The sequence below is a fragment of the Hirundo rustica genome, chromosome 3, assembly GCF_015227805.2.
Source record: "Hirundo rustica isolate bHirRus1 chromosome 3, bHirRus1.pri.v3, whole genome shotgun sequence".
NCBI classification, from domain to species: Eukaryota; Metazoa; Chordata; class Aves; order Passeriformes; family Hirundinidae; genus Hirundo; species Hirundo rustica.
The window spans coordinates 90,189,959-90,211,427 of NC_053452.1; positions in this window are offsets into that span (position 1 = coordinate 90,189,959).

The window sequence follows — 21,469 nt, forward strand, 5'->3', positions numbered from 1 at the left end:
GTTGCTATGAATTATGAACCAGAAGACTTAAAAGAACTCGCTTTAGTGGCTGGCTTGAATGCAAATAGAAGAGAGATGTAGGATTCCGAAAGATTAATTTCCACTTTTTCTTCTGAGAAGACTATTTCTCTTTCAATGTGTTTATTTTACACTTTCTATTCATGGGTAATTTTGGAACATCAGCTTCCAGATACATACTTTACTGAATAACAAGAAGAATTGCATAACAATGTAGCAGTATATAATGTCACTTAGAATTTATTAAAGTAAATTTTGATTTAAAAATAATTTCTGTTGTATTAAAATCAGGTTAATAGCTATATTTTTGGTAGGATTTTTTAATTATGTATTTTTCTTTTATTTGTTCCATTGGCAGTTCTAGGGAGGAGTGGTTTTTGTTGACTTTTTCACAGTTCAACATGAGCTATATGAACAACTTGAAGCATTTTGCATGCATATGGTTATGTATAACATATATGAATTTCCTTAGCTTCCTTTTCATTTTTTGTAACCATTTCTATGCAGGCCTTTCAAGCAGTTTAAATGTTTTGGAGAAGAAATTGATATGTTTGATTTAAATAATTGATTCTATGATTTATTAAATTGCAAAATAGATCCAATTATTTAGTATTACATACTACTATTTCTGTTGATACGGAAATAAAATCAGTGAAAAGCTAATCAAAATGATAATCAATTCTGATTAAACCATACCTCCTGCTGGCTTCAAGAAAAGCCATTTACACAATTCTTTATTTTTCTGATATTGATATACACATCCGTATCTGAGAAAATTAAGAAAGATTTTTTTTAAAAAAAATCTTCTGAATCTGCTTCTAAAACTGTCATTTGAAAAACTTTTATTGAATATCCTGGTGATATCCTGATACTACATTCTAATTTGATGGGCTCATCAGTATGTATTATGAACATTACATATTTCATAAGTTCCAGTTTAATTTTTCAAAAAGAAGTCACTGAAGTTGAGATTCTGGAAGAATTAAAAGAAATATGGAAAGAAATGTAGCTTGCTCAAGAAACAGAAATACAGAAGAGACGTTTTTCACTACAGAACCTTTAGGGAAGAATAAGAATGTCAGCACAAGGGACTTTACTGTGGTTTGGAAGAGGAAATGAGGTTTCCTTTTCTGGTGTTTAAAAATAATACTTGAGAATATATTCCATTGTTTTGTCTGCTGGTAGTTATCACTGAAAGCTGAGTTCAAACTCTCCTCATAGAAGCACTGGGGACAAGAAACGTAACAAATTTCTTAAAAAAATTGATCTTGATAAACACTTAAATAACTGTGTGGCATAGGTGTTTGCAATGGCAAGGAACTGAATTAGACAGTTAAGAAGAGGTCTTTCCACCCTGTGATCCTTAAGAAGCAGAGGCACATGTCAGTGACACTATAAAAATAAAAATAAAATATTTTAACCTGTTGCAAACTTCCTCTCTTAACAAGGTCTGTCCTAATTTCAGCTGTTTTAGCATACTCATCAACAATTCTTTTCAAAACCAACAGTTTTTACAACACAAGTGACCCCTCTGTCTTCCCAGATCTATTTTTATACTGCACATACTGTTCAGTTCTTATGCAGATCATGACAGAGGATGATACATTTATTCTACTTGTTCATATTATTTATCACAATATCACAAGACCTGTGCGACATGGATGATAAAATAGTCTACATAGTTCAGAGTAGAGCCAATTTAAAAAGCAGACTTGGTTCCAGTTGATCTGCTTGGCTGGGATATCAGGGTGGACTTTTCTCAGCCTGCTCTCCATGGTGTGTTTCTGCTGTGCACTCCTGCCACCATGACTCACATTAGCTTTCCAGTCAGCCAACTCAGACAGTTCATTCTGCTAAAAACTAATGCAGAAAAATATTTCTTTCTGTAGGGCCAGTGGGATGTAGCCACGTGCCTGATTGCATAAAGGCTTGTACTGATACAAGGAAGAGACTGGGAACTGGCCAAGAGTAAGGTGAGATTGAGTGGCTTAAACTAGTTCAAGCTTCCTGCAGAATAGCCAGCTGGTCTTAAAGGGACCCATTTTTTAGACATAGTACTTCATTTTTATTCTGACACTTTATTTTCACCTTTTTGTTGCTACAAAGGTGCTAAATTAGTTTGCCACATTTTGGTACTGAATTTACCAGAGAGCCTGCAGACATGCCACAGATAATACTGCCCAGAGTTCCAATGGCAGTTTATTCAGCTTTCTATCAGTGGCAGCCATATCCACATTCATCAGCAGTTGTCATGCTTATAAAGAATAACAATAAATTTGGCCTTGAAATTTAATTTTATCTCTTTGCTTTTTTTATTTTTTTTTTCCTATTTTAATCAGAATACGAATCTCAGATGGAGGGGTGAAATGATTCTCACTCTGTAGGAGGTACTATGTAGAATCCAGATTTCAAAATCTAATGAAACTTGTCACTCACCTTAGCCACTAGCCAGAAGTACAATTGCTTCCAGAAGCCCCTTTACAAGAGAATTTTGCCTAGTTGTGCATTTTCCAATTGTTTTACAAATCAAAGTATAATGAAACACCCAACTCTTTCACACCTGAATGTAAACAGAGTGTCAAACCTTTTTATCTTGCTCTAATAGCAACTAATAATTATAGTATTTTAGATTGTAAGGAAGGATGATATTTATAACTGAGATTTTTCAGCACATCAGGCAATGAATAAGTATTTTATCTAGGGTTAAATTGCCGCAGAACTAAACTGGTAAGAAAAAAACTAATTACAGATACGTTCTTCCCTATGAATGACTGTCAAAACCAGACTGGGTCCAAAATAAAAGCAAATATTCTTATTAATTACTTAGTAGAAATGTTGGATGTTACTGCTTAAAAAGCCCCTCAAGTTTGAATGTTTATTTTGCATTTATTAAAGACTAAATTTATGAAAGATGTTTTAAAAGACAAGGTCTAATTATTCAATTACTATTGAATATCCCCACAATCTTTATTTGGTATCTGGGATGTTAATAGGGATCTCTTTGTTTCTGTGTTCTGGAAGCACTGAGAAACTGTTCACATGAAAGTTTGTTATATTAGGGATGATTTTAGGCCAGAAGTTTTCCATGTGAATTTTGATACTTTTTAATATTTTCTATAATTTAGTTATCTTTCTGGGCTTTTTGATTATTCTTTCTGATAAATATTCAGACAGTCCTTCATAAACATATGATTTCTGAGTGAGAAACAGGGTTCAGATTTTTTCTTCTCGCTAATGTCTCTGTTGGGCTGATTCTGCCCTGTTGCAGGAATCTGTTTTTCCTAGGAAAGCTGAAGATTTTGCTGTAAATACCCTCTCTACAGCTGAACCTGTCTGCTCTACATGATGGTTACCATTGCCTCTCCATGTAGCATTGTATAACTAAACTTGCCAGTTTGAAATCACATTCAGCAACAAAGTACTGACATACAAAACTTTTAAGAGTAACCCTTTCTGTGCTTACAGATGACAAAATAGTCACAAACCTTTAAACTCCTTTGTAAATCAACAGTGAATAGAAGGTGGAAATTGTGGTATTTCAATAAATTGAAAAAATAATAACTATTAAACATATGGAGTCTTGCTGTTTGCAAAACATACTGTATAATTTTCTCAAATTGCTGTCCCTAGCAATGGAGTTATAAGTTGTGTTTTCTAGAGCACAATATCCTCCATATTCCACTATATTTAACCTTGCCACGGCTGGACCATTTCATCTAAGGTCTTATTTATTTATGGACGCAAGCATGGTCCTGTATCCTCCTCTGGGGGTCTCAGGCCTCTGAATCAGTGGAAATAGATCATGTGTCATAGGGAAAAACTACTCACCTCCTGTGGTTTAAATCAAATAAGAATTAAAGGTTTGTTGGTTTAATAATGACAGAGTTAATTGTCAGGCAGAGAACTGGCAATCAATGAACTATACATTCAGGATCAATTTGGGCGACACAACAGATAAACCACAGTCCCAGATGCTTGAAAAACATTAAAACATTCCATTTCTGAACTTCCTCCTGTAGGTAATGCCCCCCTACGCTTCCACGCGCTCTCGCACCCTCTGGCAGTACAGACACACCCCCCTGTGTGTGGCTGCAGGTCCCGTGTGGTGCCAGGGACAGGTGGCCCAGGTGTCCTTGTGTGCCTGCTGAGCAGGGGCATCCCCACTCCCCCTCACTGTGGGTCACTGCCAGGTGCAGGTGCTCCTGCACCCCACAGGGACCTGCCAAGCCAGCCCAGGGATGGGGATGTCCTGGGGGGATGCCAGGGCTGTGCCCTCAGGGTTTTTCTGCTCCAAGGCCTCTATCAACACCTTATAGAAGTTTCTTACACTGCTTTTCAGACAGTTTCAATAATCTGTCTCTAATTATGTAGTTACTGTTCAATGTGATTAATGGTTGTCCAGGAGTTTGTCCATAGTATTATGAGTTTGAGGGAAAGGCTCTCTCAGAGGGGTTTGGCTGTCCCTTCACACACTCTGCTCCACACTCCCATCCTGTATTTGGTGTAGTTGTCCAGGTGTTGGTAGGGAGGAGGCTGGTTGATGACCTCCCTGACCTTTCATCCCCAAAGAGCTTTTTCATCTCACTTTCTCACCCTGTCCTGATGAGGAGGGGGAGTGTTTTAGTCACATGTATATCCAACAACAAATAAATTTATTTATGATATGCATGGTTATTAATAACTTCTATATTTCTTATCTATTTTTAAAAAAATATTATTTTAAAAAAGTTTTTGAAAAAAGCAAATACATCTGCAGTTCACATTGTAGGGAAAAATACTGATGTCCACTTCCCTGGACAGGCTAATTAGCTTATCATTCATAAACACTTGACAAGTTATATGACACCATATAAAGGTATCATGCATGAATATCATACCCACATACATAGAGAACGTATTTTTATATAGGTAGTTTACAAAATTTTTCATTTAAGAGGTGAGACCTGGATATTCTTCCCTTGTGCCTTTACACTTGAGTCTGTAACTTGATATATATTTAATTTTCTGTGGATTTGGAGTTGCTTCTGCTGTGTGTTTTATGAATGCTGATTCCAAGATGCAATTAATAGACATGATCCTCCTATGAAAAAATATTAGGGTGCAAGGTAAACTAGAAAAAAGCATAGACTTGGTCTTGAAGGAACACTCAGCTGGTCTGAGAAACAGCAAGGAGATAAACTGATGACCTGTTTGTGTGTTTTGGAGGCAGGTATAAAATAAAAATGAAGAACAAAGAGTCTATATTCTTCATGTCTAACTTTGCTACCAGTTGGACATGAGACACTTTCTTTTCTCTGCATTTTAAATTACATTTTCCCGTTATCCGTTGCTATAACTCCCACTTTCGAATATGCTGGAGAGATGAAACACTTGACTACAAATCAGAACATATGTTGCATATGCTTGTGCAAAATGGAAATCAGGCAGCTATGTATGTTTTTTCCTGTACAATTTTCAAGCAATATAAAAATTTTTGAAAGAATGTATACATTTGAAGAACTGGAGAAAAAAAAAAATGGAAAGACAAAAGACTACATGATTTCACTGAGAGTCTCCTAATTTTTAAATATATTGACAAATCATGTTGGAAGAAGGATCTTTTGTTATTAATTCAGTCTGAAATATCAGCTAAATTTAACTAATTGCTAAATTGCTAAATTTAAAAGTGTTTTGTGCAAGGTGTGTTGAAAATCATGCATATGATCCTTCTGATTGGTATTTTGACTCTAATTTACATTTTACATTTTAATAGACCATAAGTAATACTTCTCAGAATTTTGTGGAGGGCTAAGATGTGATTAGGAAAGTCTTTTGATTGATACAGTAAAATTATCTGAGATAATTCAGATACTTCACCAAGGAAAAGCTGATTATTTATTAGTTATCTAAAGGAAAGGAAATTTTAGTAGGATTTCCACGAGACACTTCCAGTAGTTGCACCATATCTAACTGTTTCCCCTGGATAAAGGGCTCATTCTAAAGTTATCCAGGGGTTGACAAAGTTTCTTTGAGTTACAGGAACTTGTAAGTCTTAAACTCACAGATTCATCCTTGCTCTTTAAGCTATGACCATACCTACTTGCCAGTATTTTCCATATCCTCATTGAGTCCTTCTGTGTCCTTTAACATCTAGATCACTCATTCCAGAGATCTGAGAAAGCTTGGAGTGCCACTGTGAAAATAAAAAGCTCCTTTTTCTTAGCTGAGAGCAGAAGGCAGTGAAAAAGTCCTTGTAGTCTTGGGAAATAAATCAAAGTGCTTCACCTGGAAAAAAAAAAAAAAGAGTTTTAATTTAGCTGCAGTACTTAGCACATTTTATAATTTATTTTGCTTAACTCCTTTATAAAACACATGTTCTATTTTAGTTTAAAAAGGTAGATTGCCATTACTAGCCAGAACATTTGTCTTTGCAGGCTTCCTTTGAGTTCGCTGAGGAAAAGCATTTGAGTACAAAATCCATTTTTGTTTCACACATCCTGCAGTGGCCTCATTTTCCAACTGACAGTAAAAGTCATATGGTCCCATTAGCACCAGTAAATAAAAAGTGGCCCTATATCCCTGTAGAGACATAGTCTGCTGCCATAGAAGGACCCCAATGCAAACAGCAAGTACTTTTCCAGCAACTGAAAATGTATTACAAGAAATAAAATGGCCATTATGTTCTAAAGCCATAAAAGCATGTGCAGCTTACCAAAGCCAAGCACCTAACTGCACTATCTGTGCTACTGTGACATTCTCAAAGCAAACACAAGAGCAAATATTGCATGGATGCACTGGTATGTGGATGGACATAATCTCTGGTGCCATTTTGACTTTGCACAGGAAGTCAGCATGAGTCCAGTATTCCAGTTCCAGAGAAATTTCTCACTGAAATTTTGTCTAATCAGACCTGCAGAGTGAGGTAAAAGAAGCAGACCAACAAGGTTAATGGTATTTGTCTGACTGTAACTCCTAAAACTTACAACATAGTCATCTGAAGAAACTCCAGGGTTTTATTTTAACAGAGTCTTTGTAACAGACACAGTTCTTATATATGACATTTTCAGACATAATTTTTGTGTGGAATAATAATAATAAATGATTCATAAACCTTAAGCAATTAGTAATAATAACTACAACAGTCACAATAACATAACTTTAGAGCTACTCAGAAATATTCTGGAGTCAGACAAAAAATGTACTTCCTTTTCATGCAGACAGTGTAAGGTTTATTTAGAGTGCCTTGCAGGTTGCATTTTCTCTCTTCTTCCAGGAATGCCATGCTCACAGGAGGCATTTGCTCACTGATAAAGTCACTGATTTCTTGTATTACAAAAGCAGGTGGTGTGTCATGAAGTGGAGCTGTAGATGCTACTGTGGCTGTGCTGGGATTCAAGAACCCTCTCTTTTCTGTTCAGTGTGTCTGGTTCCGTCCCGCACCAGGAGGGGGATGACCTCCGGCTAGCTCGGGTCAGCCCAGGCACAGAAGTTTCCCAGTTCGTTTCGGTTTCTCGGCTTAGCAGCTGAACACCAAAAGTGTTGTGACAGCAACAGCAGCAGAAGAGAAAAGGCTGGCTCTCAGCTTAGCAGGTTAAAAGATGTTTATTAGCTCCAGAGCTGAGGAGCTGAGCAGCTGAGACGCTGAGACGCTGAGACGCTGAGAGAGAGATGCTGAGAGAGTCTTTTCCTCCCTCCTACCCCCTATATGCGGGGGAGGGGTTCCAGGGAGGACACAACAAAATAACAAATCAGGGGATTCAGGGGGGAACAAGGTGTGCCCACCCCCAAGCCTTGGACCACTAAAATCCACAGCTAAAGGAATTCCCCCCAGGGGGCCTATCACCAGAAGCCCTCTCCCTGAGATTTCGCAGCCTGGGAGGGCTCCTCAAAGTGATAGACAAGCTGCCCCAGAGTGAGGAGGGTGGGAGGACTGACACAAAACACCTTTTTATACAGACAACACAAAAGGGATACAGAATTGGGGATACAGTGAAATGAACCATAACATAAACTTCTTATAAAAACCTAATAAAACAGTTCTGCACCACCACAGTTCAACCCCTTTCCTACTCTGCTTTTGCCTACCAGCATACTTAGTATCTGATAATAATATAGTCTAAAAAAATGTTGTGTGAAACCACTACTTGATAATATTTATTTTATCATAAATATACATTTCTCCTAGTAACAGGTAAAGCCCAAATCCAGTATTTAAGACTGGAAATATTCCAATTTGGAGTTGAAATACAGAAATGTACCTAAGTATACTGATTATCAAACACAGATAGAGAGGGGTAAAAAAAACCCTTTATTTTTGTCTATATTAACAAAAACTGATGAACATCTGTACCAAGTAACAGCCTTTACAATTAGAAGTCTAAAGAAAGGATGTATCAGGAAAAGGATATAAAAAAACCCTGTAGAAGCAGGTATTATACACAGATGTTTGCACTAAAATATGAAAATATGAGTTGCAGAAGAAGATAAACTGAAGAGCAACATGGATTCCAGGATATAACTTAGTGCAGGCTGTATACAGCTATGATGTCCATGAAAATCCAGCAAATCTTCCAAGTCAGCCACCTGAAGATCTCTCAAATAAAGTACTTTTGCCTATTCAGCTACCACCTGGTGAGGCCTGGAATTACCTTCCTCCTTTTCCTTCTTTTCTTTCTTTCTTTTCAGACAGTGGATAAAAGCAGATTGCACCTTGTACAATACTGGACTGAGCAGGGCTGTAGTAATTGCTAAAAAAAATGCATTTCTAGGTTAAAAATTTGTTCCTTATGGAAATGAAATATTTTCAATGGAATTGTAATAGGTCTAAATGTGTTCCAGGCTATTTGATCAATCATAAAGAAAGGTTTTAGGCTTTGAAAAAATACAACTTTGTGGGGTCTGAAGGTCAGTCAGGGCTACACAGGATCAATTTATAGCAAGAAACATGAGAGGTTTCTGACAATATTGATGGAAGTAGAGTACACAGACAAAAGAGAAAACAACTCTCTTATCCTAATGATAGCATTGGGCTTTGAAATTAGGCACAGCAGGTAGAGAGAGATCCCATACAGATTTCAAAAGAGGATGCATGTCCTGGTACTAGCTCACACTTCAAATTGCCGTGGACTTGAAAAATCACTACATTTAACATTAACTTGAGCTTAACAAAGACAAAGCTACCAGACAGCACAGCTATTAATGCTGAGCTGCTGTGCAATGTTTAACAAACCTAAAGCATACAAACATCAGTAACCAGCCCTCTGCATTTTCATCTACTTGTTGTCAGAACAAAGAGACTTCTGTTTTGCTGGTGCACGTCCATAGAGCAGGGCACCCACTTAACTAAAAATGAGGGCTCTCATTGAAATAATCTTTTTAAAAATTAACAGACTTTAATTTCTAACTTAAATTTTAAAGAAAATTGAGAAATGAGCCTAAATAAACCCCTCTAAAGTTACAATGAGATGTTAGACCTTCCATGCTTCTAGTGTTGTTTTTTTACACCTAGCAAAAGACTAACAGGGAGATGACACATCATAATGCCTTTGATTGCGTTTAATTTTCATTGAAAAAGTTACATTCTTCTGCATTCCCAAATCTGCCCCCCCCTTTATTTATTTTTTTTAATAGTCTGAATTAAATTAAATTAAATTCTCTTTAGTTTTATACGAGAAAATTTTACTGAAGCAGGCTGTTCTCTAGAAAGACAGAGCTGTTTATGGAGATGGACAAGGATAATAGAAAAGAAGATCATGCACATAAATCATTGTCATTAGGGATTAAATAGGATGTGTAATGACCTGTGCTGGTATTAGAAATGCAAGTTGACGCTGTGTGAGTCAAACTGGTTGATCCTTGCAGACAAAAAGTATTCAAGTCTAGAAAAATATTAGTTGTCAATGAGACTTAAGGCAGAGAAATTCTAAGGTAAGTCTGAAAGGTAAACGTATAGGACTTAAAACTTAAAAATACATTTTACATTTTTAGGAGAAGAAAATGAAGATGTATTAACTGCTAAAAGGGCTCTTTCAAGTTTGATTAGCCAGAAGTGAAAGGAGCAGAAGGATGCCAGAAGAAATTGGTATTTATTCATTATGGTTTATTGTTCAAAACATGCAAATATAAGGAAACAAAAGTAGTTATGCTAAGTGGGACATTCCATGTAAGAATATGGAAATAACTGTTCTTTCCTGGTAGGACACTAGAGGAGAAGGAGCTCAGAAGTTTCACTCTGCTGTTTTTACATAGTTCAAGACAAACACCTGAAATTGTCAAGTGGTGGTATTAGACCAAAAATAATTGAAAGAAAAATTGGAGATATAGTTAGGTCACTTTCAAAGAAAATGTAGCAGCATGTTGAAGTTTCAGCTTCCCTAGAGGACAGCAGATCAGTCAGCCTGCGGAGAAAAACATTTCTGGTAAAGGTGTTCCCAAAACATTGTCACCATCTCCTTTAGCTCCTTCGAGATTGTTCAAGAGCTCCCTATCCAGGCCATTGGGAAAGGTGCCAGTTTTCTGAAAAATCAGATTTATTCCTGAAGTAATTTAAAATGTTGACAGGTTGTGAACAATTGAACCTAATTTTTTGGTTTCACTGCAAAACAGCATTTAAGTAATGTCAGCAAAGGTCATTTGATGGAACTAAGTCAGTTAAATGCTTTAAATGTTTTTTAATCTTTATTCTTAATGTCATGTGCTGACATGCTAATGCTATAAAATGTCAGTGTGGGTTTTGTTAAATATATTGTAGAGAACAAAATCTGCCACCCGTTCACACACGGCCTGGAACCAACTATCCACTTTCTACATCAATCAGTCTACAGGAAATATGAATTTTGCAGATGGTGTGTGCTTTTACATTATGTTCATTGGACTATTTTGGATTTCAAAGGTGTTTGAAATCTGGGACCACTTCTTGTTTTGATTTTTTCTTTTTCCTAGCTTTCTTTTCATAGGTCATTTTGGCAGAATAATTTGTCTCTAGAGATAAATGAATTATTTTCTATATACAAATATATAGAAAAAGTATTTCTATATACAAATATATAGAAACAAGTATTCAGCAACCTTGCTAAGCTAAGATGAAGGAGAATTTTATGATTGTGCTCTAAGAGGAAAGACTCTATTTCCATGTATCTGTACCATATCTAATATTATGACTATCTCATGTTGTGGGAAGATGACTGCAGGAAAAATTAAAGAAAAGTGGGCAGTTATACTCACTTTCTAACAGAAGTTGCAACAGTGCAGATGTTATATGGTGAAATGCAGCTGCTGCTTCCTGGATGGAATGCAGTTGGCTTGCTTACAGTCTATTCCACCATGATTCCCCAAACTACACATCCTGCAACTTTAAGCACCTGCTGAGACAGAAGGAGAGTGGAGTAGTTTCCATGCAGGCAATAAACCACAAAGTACCCCATAGCCCAGGGAGATAGGAGATGTCCTGCTGCTGAACCAGCAATTGTGGTGAAATTGCTCCTCTCAGGTGAACTAGGTTCATTTTAATCTGATTTTAAATACTAACACACAACTCCATCCCAAGGTTATCCACTTGCAAGGTACAACCACACCTCCCTGAGCATCCATTCCATATTTTCTTGACTTATTATTGAAGTGAGAGAGATTTAAAACAATCAGTAACAGAAGTATGTAAGACCAGAGTCACTAAGGTTCCACCTATGTGTAAAGAAATAATATAAAATTAATCTAGGAATGGGGAAAAGTTAAGGAAAACTCCATCATACCTTCTGGGATTAGTTGACAGCTTGAACCTGACTTCTACCCTGCTTCAGCTGTCTCTCCCAGCCTAATAGGGACACCTATTGAATAAGAACCTAACTCTATGCACCATAAATGATTACCTAATCTAACTCCTTGGTGATTAGAGCTTATCTGTATTTTCTGTTAAATTTGTTTTTGCAGTCAGAGACTATCAATGGCAACCATTGACCCTGTCAGTTTTCTATTCTCAGTAATGTGTGTTAATCCTTAAACTGATTAGCCTGAGTCCTTTGAGGGTTCTAGCAGTCACCAGGAGTGGATAACATACTCAGCAAAAGTGAGGACATCTGGGAGGGTTGTCACTCTTTCTAAGTTGACTCTGAAATGCTGTTGTTGCACGTCCTCAAACAAGTTCATTGAATTGCCCTCTGAAACAGCAGACTGTGAGTGGAGTCCCAACAACGGGCTGTAAGCATTTCATAACTGATGGAGGAATTCTGAAAACATATGTTACTAACAATAAATGGATAATTATATTCCTAGTATTTTCAGATTTCCTTTTTCTTCGTTTTTCCTACTATCAAGCCTGGGAAACCTGTAACAAGAGAAAAATATGTTTCACATTTGTTCTTTTTTTTCCCCCATGAAAAAATTTCAAACAATGCAAAGTAAGTTGTAAGTTTAAGCAATTTTCATTTTTTTTCTAACTTATGTTCTATTTCAGTAGAAGTACTAAAAAAAGTGAGACAAAGTACAAAGCCAAGCATTTAAAATTACATGCTCCAAAGCAAATGAAGTGTGGAATGGTCTAAATTGATTTTTCTCTTGAGTAATTAAAAGGAGAAACATTTAAAATTAAATCAAGACTTCTAGTTTTCCTCTACAGTACTTCTTCAGCTCTCATTTTCTGATGAAATACATTATTTAGGATTTCACCTTTTTTACACTGAGCAGAAGTGTACACAGTGCAGACATGCACTAAGGTCACATTAGGTTAAGCCATTTGTATGATTTGAAAAAACACCCTCAGCTCCTAATCCAAATAGACTTTAGCCTAAAAAGAGAAAACAGGCGAGCCATGAGAAAGTCCCTATTCATATTCCCTGTGTGACCTTGGGAAGGCCATTTTAACAAGTTCCTTACTTGTTTAATAGGGAGCAACTACTTCCATTTTTCACTGAGATGTATGTACAAGACCAGTTTTGATTATTTTTGAGATTGTAGTTATGACAGCAATAAGGATTTATTGTCCAAACAAGTAGGTCAGTACTGGCTCTGAACTCAGTACTGAACCCTGCCTCTTGAAGCTTTCTATGCCTTCCCTACTTAAATTCCTGTTAATTTTTGTCTTGAATATCGTTATTAAAAGTTCCTTTTACTATGAAACTTAAAGCAGGTATTTTTTTGCAGGGAAAAAAAAAACCATAAAACCAGTTATTGTTGACATGGTCAAGTGGAAAACCGTATAAAAATAATGTAAATGAATTCCAGATGCCTTTCACTTTAAGGCCAATGCCTTTTACCTTTTACAATGGGAAAAGAGTTGCAAGTATATTTGTGATGTCCTGCAGAGCTCTGCTCACAGTCATCCAGTTTCTCAAATAATATTCAATATTCAAGCCTAGAAATTACATTTTCCCCAGAAGTAATGACATTTTTATCTTAATTTTGCTTTCCCATCTATGTGCTTCATGCTGTATCCTTCATATTAGACTTTGGGATGTGAGAAAATTATGTAAGTCTGGAGTTATCATTGAGGAAATGTACTTTGCTGCATCACACAGTTCAATTTAGATTAGGAGAATGAAAATACTGTTTGGTGAAAATGAAGAGAGGAATGTAGTTTTAAGAGTTAACAGACCAAATGAAGATCGAATACAGTATGGACAAATAATTCTGAAACATCTGTAAAGATGTTTTAAATGCAATCAGCAATTCCCACATCCTCTCTTTGCACATAGGGAATGTGTTATCAGACCTTTCATGTAAGTCCTGACTTGTTGCTGGACTCACAGAAAGTGGTACTGTCAGAAGTGCCAAGCTTTCAGCAGGCCCCGTCAGTTTCAGGGGGAACTTCTGAACCAACAATCTTCTGAAAAGCAGGTCAGTGAGACTCCTGCGTGTGGTCTGCTAGGAACGTCTGCCTCAGTTCAGTAACTCTGTGGGATCTTGGAGTTTGGACACAAGGTCTAAGACCTTTATTCAGCATACCTCTCTCTATATATACATATGTATCAGGACAAGACCTCTGTAACCCTGCTTTGAAAATCTTGATCTACGGATTTGTTCAGCTTCTGAAGGAATGAGATGAATAAGTCACACTGATTCTTTTATATTCTGTCACATCTGATGTGACCTCTGGAGTTATTATTTAATGACAGATAAAGCTAGTGTCCTCCTCCTGTGTCAAAATATCAAGGACAAATTATTTCCCCTGTTTTTCTTTTTAACAGGGGACTCTTTCCTTACCATATTCCTGATAATTTGGATATTATATATTTACAGAGTGAAAAAACCCCAACTAATTAGCTAAAATGTATCATAACATTTCAACAACTGGAAGAACAGTAGCAGAACCAAAGTCAGAAGCCCTGCAAAGTCCCTTTGAAATTTATAGGCCTCCTTACCTCAGATTTTTTTTCCAGTGTTTCTATTCTAATTGGAGTTTGATGAAACATCTTACCTAACTCTATCATACACAGAGATCTAAAAAGCTATGATCGTCTCCATCGAAAAAAAACCCCAAATTACTGAATTTGGCCCTTATACTGATGGCAATGTTTGTCAAAACCAACAGACAAGATAGAAAACAATTCACTTAATAAAAGCAGCACAAAATAAGCAAACGGAAAGAACAACACCTGGTCATACTGACAACAAAAGACACAAGAAAAACAATCTCATCAGCTGTCTGAAGAACCTTGTGAAGCAAATAAATAAATATGAATATTGGCAGGACTAATTTAGAATAGACAGTTAATAGTGGTGAATAAGAGCTCTTCCAGCACATACTCTTTTAGAGGTTTTCAAGAAATACCATTTGTCTCAACTGATGGCACCAAAATTGGTCCAAGTATTAAAAGACATAATGTAACTAATTACTATTTCCACAATAACAAAAATCACAATCATCTTACTGAAATTTTAAAGGCAGAATATTATTTGATCTCATGAATTGTTTCAAGATTCCGAGACTTGTAAATGTGACCATAATGTATCAAACACATTATGTATCAAAATTTGCGAGAATTTGCAAATGGAACGTCATTCATCACTACAGCCCAGGACGAAGACTCCTCTCAGTCAATCTGCTAAATATATTTCCTTGTCATGTCTGGACTTCATCCAGAAACAAACAACAGTAACTAGAAGAACAGACAGCAAATGGTGATGGGGGATTGTTTTGCTGGGATGTGACTTGGAAAAGTATTGGCCTGGTAATGTGTTCCACCCTAAACTGTCATACCATATTGAGTAGAGGAAGTCTAGGGAAATGTTGCATTCTAATAAAACAGGGTGTAAAGTAAAGGAAGAGAAATATACTGGTAAATTTGTAATTATGCAGGGTAATGAGATCAGGTTGTGAAGAGTTACAAAGGACTTCATGAAATATTATGATTAGGTAGTCAAATAACAGGTGGAAATCAGTTTTATGCAAAGTAATACATTAGTAGAAATGTGCTGTTAGCACTTTGGATCGGCATTTGAGGTTCTGTCCAGTAGTTTCTGAAAAAAAAAACCTGATCATTCATGCCATGGGAATAAATTCATCTATTTATTCCGCCCTTCCCTCCATCCTGCCAATAGTGTGCCATTTTGTTCCCCACATCCTAATAAAAGACACATTAAGAGATTCAGAGAAAGCTGATGGGAATGATCAAAAGTAGGAAACAGTTTCTGTGTGAGGCAGGACTCACTGATTCTGCTGCAGCCCAGACAGAGCTGATGTAGAGGGGATATGAGAGAGATCACTAGAATTATGAGAGACACAGAGAGGGTTAGAAGCTGTTCATTATCTCTGTCAGTAGAAGAGCCAGGACATTGTAGAGAGTATTGTTCCCATGGAAATTCTTTCTAGAGGATTTTGAGGATGTAGATTCACTGGATACTTTGAATGTCTTGGAAGGGAGATCAGAAAAGGAGAACTAAATGACAATCTAACATCAGTCTTGTGAACTCTTCTCAGCATAAAGCAGGCAAAGCCTGAGTGGGAGATACAAAAAATGTGTGCTCTGTCTTTCCTTTCCCTAGACTCATGTTCAATGCTACAGCTGGGGATAGGATAATGCCAGGTAATTTCTCTCATCCTGTACAGTCATTTGTAGGCGACCAGGATTCTATGTAAGGTTGTAAATCTTATTGCTTAGATGCAAGCACTATTTCTAATAAAAGACTCACAAAATGGAAGAGGTAGGTGAATGTGGTTAGGTTTTCTTTATTCTCTGAGACTAATAGTGTGTTTACTTAAATTTCACAGAAAAAAATTTTGAAAAATTCCATTCAAATTTAAAAAGAAATTAATTATTTAAGTTATGGCTCAAGCACCTGGAATGTAAAGCATTTTAAGTGGAAGTGAGTTTTCACATCTTTGAATACCAAAATACACAGATGTTTCCAAATGGTACACAGAAAAAAAAAAAAAAAAAATGTTTGGACCTGTAAACCATCTCTCCAGACAAAATGACAGTCTCAAAAATGTTGTGCAAAGTACTTTCCTTGCCTGTTTGATTTTAATTCAGCTCCGGCTATTTCTGATGAATAAGTAAACAGATATATTTTTACATCAAGTATTACTGAATATAAAGATATTATTACTACTTATAGTACAAGTAAACAAAAATTGAGAGTCTACAGCTGCAAAATGTTTAATTCATTAAGTTCCTTGGATTATTTTAAACTGCTGTGATCTCTTAAACAATGTTAAATTACTTGCACTAAATTACTGAAAGCCCTAGATTCAACGGCTAAGGTATTATTTTGGGGGCATAAAAAATAAAAGGAAAAACATAAAGTCAGACACCTGAAGAATAGTCCTTTATTTTCTTGATGCCTGGAACATCTGTCTTCTACCAGAAACAGAATTATGTACCCTCTGTTTCCATAGCACACCATTTAAAAATAAGTCAGTAAACAAAACACTACTTGGAAACTTTAAGCATAACTTTGGCATATGCTGTCCAATTACGTCTCTTCTGTTGATCTCAATTCAGTGAAATCACTGAGCGAGAATTTATTGGCAAGCTACCAGATTGCTAGCAATTTCATTTGTTTAGAGATATTTATAATTTCAATTATTTACATGCACTACACTTCAACTGCCAGAGGTATTTAGACTTTTAAATGGGGCCCAGAAGGATTATTTTGATAACACTCAGATGATTAGCTGAACAAAGGCTCTTTTCCCCTTAATTGGTTGCAGGCACAGAGTGTAATAAAGTCCTTTTATGAGCTTGTCACTGAATTGGGTACAAATGATGTAGCAATATTACCCAAATTAGCTGGAACTTAAATCCCCCAATACAGAAGTTTTCTTTTTCTTTGTCTTTTTAAGAATGTCTCACTAACTTACTCTACCTAAGCATAGAAAAAAAAGACCATTAAAAACCAAACCTCTTAGGAAGTTGTGAACACCACAGAATGAATCTAGTAGGTGACAGCTCTGCATCTATGTTGTCTCCTGGTTTTAGTTCACGTCTACTTAATTATTTATTTTATATAAATTCACTGCATATTTCTGAGAATAAACCTTCACTGGTGGTTTGGCAAATCAGATATGAGTGATTATTGTGCTCTAGATGACAAATCTGAGTGACATGGAAGAATATCTTGTGTGGTCATGTCCACGGCCAGAGTAACTCTGCCAATAGAATGAAATTTTTGGCCCCAAATTTGTTTTTCTATGAAAGATGCAGATTCAGCAACAACTGACTGAAATGCTAAGTGTTTTAGTTTCTTCAGCCTCTTTCATCTCTTCAAAATTATGAAAACCTAATTCAGTTTTGTGATATATGTTCTAAAGTTAATTCGTGTTAATAGTATATAAAATGTAATACAAGCCATATAAATATAAGTTTTGTATAAACTAGCATGTTATAAGTTAAGTTTTGTTCAAACCAGCATATTGTGAATTAACTCAGGGAAAGGTGGCACAACAAAATAAAGGAATTTCTCTAGCCCAAAAAGGCATGGGAGGGACACGAGGAAAACATGATTGGAATTACCAGAAAGGGGAACGAGAAACTGCCGCTGCCGGGAATCCCTGAGAGGGAACAAAAGGCGACGGAAAATGGAGATGATAGCCCGGAGAACCAGATGATTACCTTAGATCAATATCTAGATCGTCTCCACCAAAAATTAACATCTCCACACCACACCTGGACCCAACCGTTAACAGTATTGTCCTCCTCCGATCTAATCAGACTCTCGGAACTGAAGCCTGCATGATTAATGAAGATGCCTCGGAGGAAGGACCGTCGAAATCCCGAGCCTCTCTCCGCGATCCCGTGTATAAAAAGAGACTGCTGCAAACCGAAAATGTGAACTTGGGGGATAACAGACTGGCAGAGTGTGTTACCATTGTTCACCCAGCGGCGACCCCGGGCTCGACGCTGTCCTTTTAATTGTAGCTGTCCGAGACTGTCATTTTGTCTCTCAATAAAATTCCAAATTTTGATTTATCGAATTTGGTCGATTTCATTTATAACAAGTTTTAAAATAAATTTATATCTACAGAGGGATGGGAATATAGTTTTAGCAACACAGTCGCAGACAAACTGCGACTATGATGGCAGTCTTCAAATTAGCTGCTCAGGTTAATGGCTGATCTTGACATGTGTCTTTCCTTCCTTATAATTTCATTGTTTCCTCAGGACTCTCCCATCTTCTTTGTATCCTATTTTCAAGTAAATAGGCCTTGAAAAAATACACAGTGAATAACAAAGGGGCTATGATTTCTGTAGTACAGAGAAAAGGAGATTAACAGAAAGAAGTGATTGAGGTGTTAATGTATTTCAGGTGGAGTGTAAAATAGCCAGCTGCTGCTGACTATTAGTAAGGTAAAAAAGACATTCAAGGATCTGAAGGATCAGGTCAAGTTTTCTCTCTGAGAAAAGATCAGATTGTTAGTGGTAAAGTTCTCTTGGAGGCACAGAAAAATACGATTCAGCCAGTGCAGACTGTGGAAGCTTCATGTCTCCAAAAGGAGCCCCTGTCTGCCAGTGAGGGGGACAGAAACTTCTGCTGTAGCCCTGCAGGGGCACCCGGTCCCTCCCCAACTTTCCTGTGAACATGTTAGCTCAGTGGCAAGGATTTAACTCTGAGGGTAGCACTGAACACCAATGACCCTCATAGCCTGGCTGCCAACCTGCTCTCCTTTTACTGGTGAGTGCTAATAGGAGTGAACAAATCTAGTGTTAAGGTATGGTGCATCTTCTGGAAGAATAGTCACCATGGAGGCAAATTCACTTTTACTATGAAAAGGAAATTTCACCATCTGCTAGAAAAGACTGGCTTAATAGAAAGAATGTAATGAAAAAACCACACACTTTAAAATGAAGGAAATTATTTTGTTTTCATTTTTCATCTCAGGTTTGTCACATAATGCTCTAAATATACTAAAGAATCCAAGGGGAAAAAAAAAAAAAAAATCAATGAGATTTAATTTGAGGATACAAAGCAAGGCTTCATGGAAATGTGAAGTTTTTTGCAGTCATAATAATCAGTTATACTTATCTGACATGATATGCTATAAAGCAGGAATGGTGTACCTAGTGATATTTGTGAGATTTATACAGCAAAGATGAGCACTGCAGTATTCCAAATGTTCTCATGCAACCCGGACACATTTCCTTCTTTCTTTTCAACATGCTTTATTCAAACACTATTTCTCTCTTTTTTTATGCAATTTTCTTGCCAAGACTGATAGACTGTAGTATTTTCAAATTCAATATCAAAATCCTCTGTTGGATTTATTTCCCATTTGCTCCTGTTCATTAAGGATATAGTTGGTCTTGTTGAAAACTGAAAGAAATGCCAGAGCCTCATGAATAATGTTATGGGTTTACACAACAGTAACTCAGTTAGCTCTTTGAAAAGCAGAGATTAATAATCATGAGAACCTGGAAGTTTTCTGTGAGTTAATTTGTGCTTTAGCACAGCATAATACAGTAATATAAATGAATGAAAAGAAAGGAGAATCACAGAACATGCTGAGTTGGAAGGCATCCACAAGAATTGCTGAGTCCAATTCAGGCCTGCACAAAACCATCCCCAAGAATCACACCCTGTGCCTGAGAGCACTGTCCAAACATTTCTTGTACTCTCTCAGGCTGGTGCTGTGACCTCTGCCCTAGGGAGCTGGTTCCAGTGCCAAACTACCTCTGGGTGGAAAATCTTTTTCTAATATCCAACCTAAACCTTCCCTGGCAAAACTTCAGACCACTCCCTTGCATCCTGTCACTGGTCACCCCAGAGAAGAGGAATAGCTAAATAACCTAAATAATGTCTTCAGAAACAATGTTTTCTTTAATCTTCAGACTGAAATCCAGCCAAAAATTGTAAACAAAACTACAAGGTAATGATGCTTCAATGATGCAGTGTTTGCTATTTAAAATTAGGCAAAATATTAGGGTTCTTTAAATAAATAGCAGTGGTGTTGTACTTTGGCAAGTGATAAATCTTGAGGTGTTTGTTACAAATTAACTCTGGCCCATCACCCTTTGCAGCTGAAATACATTCTCAGATGTTTCTTCACAACCCCTTGCAGGGTTTGAAGAGCAGTGTGAGGTGGTCACCACAAACTGCTCTTTGGTAGCATATCACAGAACATGCTGAGTTCGAAGGGACCCACTAGGTTCATTGAGTCCAACTCAGCCCTGCAGAGCACCATCCCAAAGAGTCACACGATGCACCTGAGAGCACTTTCCAAGTACTTCTTGAACTCTGTCAGGCTTGGTGCTGTGACCACTTCCGTAGGGAGCCTGTTCCAGTGCCCAGCCACCCTCTGGGTGAAGAACCTTCTTGTGATATCCTACTGCACTACTTCAGGCTGTTCCCTCAGGTCCGGTTACTGGCCACCACAGAGGAGAGATCAGTGTCTGCCCCTCCTCTTCCCCTCACAAGGAAGTTGTAACTGCAGTGAGGGTTCCCCTCTGTCTCTTCTCCAGGCTGAACAGAACTGGAGAAGAGACAGAGGGGATCTCAGCTGCTCCTCCTAAGGCTTCCCCTCCAGACCCTTCACCATCCTCATGGCCTCCTTTGGACAGTCTCTAATAGCTTAATGTGTGTCTTATATTGTGGCAACCAAAACTGGACTTAGGTAAGCTCACTCAAAACTGCTCAAGATGAGGCCACCCCAGCGCAGAGTAGAATGGGACAATCCCCTCCCTTGCCCAGCTGGCGATGTTGTGCCTAATGCCCCCAGGACAAGGCTGAATCTCCTGCCTGCCAGGGTACTGCTGATTCATGTTCAATCTGCCATTGACCAGTACCTCCAGGCCCCTTTCCATGGCACTTCTTTCCAGCATCTCATTCCCCAGCCTGTCTGTACATCCAGGGTTGCCTGATCCCAGGTGCAGAATCATTTTCCCTTGTTGAATTTCACAGGGTTGATGCTTGCCCAATCCTCCAACTTGTCTAGGTCTCTTTGTAGGACTTCCCTGCCCCTAAGGGAGTGAACAGCTTTTCCCAGTTCTGTATGTGACCTCGCTTAGTATCTCTTCCAGTCCTGCATCCAGGTCGTTAATGGTGA